Raw genomic sequence first — 2,804 nt, 5'->3', positions numbered from 1 at the left:
TCCGCCTGCCTCGGCCTCCCAGAGAGCTAGGATTACAGGCGTGAGCCACCATAATTTTTAAAAAATCAATATCACGCCCCAATTGTAATACAAAGTAGACAAGGGAAGCAATTTCTAATAAAATAATATGACGGCGATACATAAATGCTTGGGCGTGGCTACGCAGAAGACAGAATGTGACAGCCGGGCGGCACCTGCTTAGAATGGAAAAGCTTGGAACGATGAGAAGGGAGATCACTTAATAGAATTTTGTCAACACTTGAGATTTGACACTTCGAAATAGTTAGCAAATGAATGTGTTTGCGCAGACACGAGTCACCGTGAACGAGACGATTTACTAATGCAGCTGGGGCAGGCGTCTTGACTGGGTGACTCAAATATGAGTGGAGCTGCTGTCAGAGATGTGATTTCCCAAAACGGTGAACAGTTCTCAGAGCCAAATTCCAAACAAAACAGCGTCCAGTGGTTCCTCGATTTAAACAAGCGGTGCATTTCTGGAGATTTCAGTTTATATTACGATCATGCAAAAAATACTTTGGTTTTTATGAACTAAGGCGTTAGGCTCAGATAAGCATGTACTGGATTATGTACTGGATTTTCACTGTTGTTCAGACTGGTCTCAGTGTTGGACACCTGCCTCATGCACTCAGGCCACTCTGACCACCAACGTACCCCACACCTTACAAACACGTCCTGCGGGAGACCACCGCTCTGCACCCTCCATCCGGGCCCATCTCACCCACTCTTAAGCTTCCCTTGCTGTCTGTACACTGACACTTCCAAAGTCCTCATCTCTAGACCTCTCCATGTACCCAGCCAGCTGGGGCTGCTCCCCCTGGGTGCCCGACAGGCATCCCCAAACTCACCTTGTCCAAAACAGAGCTCACGTCTTTACTCCCAAATCTGACTCCCCATCTGTGTTCCCCCTGCTCTCAGGGAGTGGCCCCATCACCAACAGAAGTCACCCACACGGTAACCCCAGGGGATAAGGGGGTGCCCAGGGCGTACCAGGCACTGAATAATTTTGTTTTGAGTGAATGACAACATTGATCCATGGGGTGGGTTGGGAGAGATTTGGTTTCTGGAGAGGTTGAGTCAGACGCTGTTGGGGTTTGGGTTTTATTTTGCAGGAGGCTGTATCATTCATCCCTCTATCAAGCCTCCAGTCCACCCCTCACCCCAGTGCCTAGCACAATGCTTTGCACAGGTGCTCAGCGGATGACAGCTGCTGTTTTCATTATCATCTGCTGGGGACACAGACATGGGGTTTCTGGGAGGCCTTCTGAGCATCTCCTCTGTCTTCAGACCCCACAGATCTGTATGGTCTGCAGGGAGCCTGTCCACTCTTACTTGCCCAGAGGGAGGACGGAGAGAGCCAGGGTAAGGCAAGTGGCTGCCCTGGGGTCCCATAGCCGGGCCGGTGGGTGCCTCTTCTTTCCAGTCAATCTTGTGTCACCAACACAATGAGAGTGAATACTTCCATAACACCTGCTGTGTGCCAGATTAACTCACTTACTCATTACAAAACGCTGTGAGGAAGGGCCTACAATTGTATTCACTTGACAGGTGAGGATATTGAAGCACAAGTCCAAGGTCACACAGCTAGGCAGTGATTGGGGGCTTTTCCAGAGATCTTTCTATTATTGATTTCTAATTTAGTTCCATTGTGGTCAGAGAACATTCTCTGTAGGACTTTAATCCTTTTAAATTTATTGAGACTTGCTTTATGGCTCAGCATATGGTCTATCCTGGTAAATGTTCTGTGTGTACTTGGGTTGAATATTTATTCGGCTGTTGGTGGATGCAGTGTTCCAAAGTGTCAATTAGAGCCAGTAGGTTGATAGTGTTACTCAAGTCTTCTGTAGCCTTACTGATTTCCTGTCTGCTTGTCCTATCAATTATTGAGAGGGGAGTTTTGAAATCTCAGCCTGTAATTGTGGAGAAATTGTGTCTGTTTCTCTTTCAGTTCTATCAGTTTTTGCTTCATGAATTTTGAAGCTCTGTAATTAGGTGCATAAAAGTTTAGAATTGTTAATGTCCTCTTGATGAATTGACCCCTTTGTCGTTATATAATGTCCCTCCTTATTCCTGGTAATGTTTCTTGTTCTGAAGTTAACTTTATTTGATATTAATGTAGGCAATCCAGCTTTCTGATGCTTAAGTGTTTTTACATTTTGTTTCTTACAAACATAATATACTTAGGCCTTGAAGCAGGGGTTGGCAACTTTTTCTCTATTGTGCTAGATAGTAGATATTTTAAAAATTTTTTATTGGTATATAGTAGTTGTACGTATTTGGGGGATACATGTGATATTTTGATACCTATATACAATGGGTAATGATCAGGGTAATTGGGATATCCATCACCTCAAACATGTATCTCTTCTTTGTGTTGGGAACATTACAATTCTTCTCTTCTAAGTAAATATTTTTTAATGTCCCCCCAAAATTCACAGTAAATATTTTTGACTTTGATGGCCATATGGTCTTTGTGACAACTACTCAACTCTGCCATTGTAGTATGAGAGCAGCTGTAGATATAATATGTAAATGAATCAGTATAGCTATGTTCCCATAAAACTTTATTTATGGATACTAACATTGAAATTTGAATTTTATATAAGCCATGTGTCATGAAATATTCTTCTTTTGCTGTTTTTTTAACCATTTACAAATGTGAAAACCATTCTTAGCCTGTAGTCTGTACAGAAATAGACGGCAGGCTGGATTTGGCTTGGGGCTTGGGGACCGTAGTTTGGCAACCCCAGTATAGACCAATTTACCTTTAATGTAATTATTGACAT

At 43.3% G+C, this 2,804-nt stretch overlaps 1 protein-coding gene across 1 annotated transcript in view; it reads left to right on the top strand.

The window, feature by feature from the left end:
- The window catches only part of GRIK5 (glutamate receptor, ionotropic, kainate 5), a 57,368-nt gene that overhangs the window by 43,930 nt on the left and 10,634 nt on the right, over positions 1 to 2,804 (top strand). The gene's annotated exons all lie outside the window — the stretch shown is intronic.

The sequence above is a fragment of the Propithecus coquereli genome, unplaced genomic scaffold, assembly GCF_000956105.1.
Source record: "Propithecus coquereli isolate 6110/MARCELLA unplaced genomic scaffold, Pcoq_1.0 Scaffold42, whole genome shotgun sequence".
NCBI classification, from domain to species: domain Eukaryota; kingdom Metazoa; phylum Chordata; class Mammalia; order Primates; family Indriidae; genus Propithecus; species Propithecus coquereli.
The sequence above is the reverse complement of the archived record's forward strand: the minus strand, read 5'-3'. Positions and strand labels throughout refer to the sequence as shown.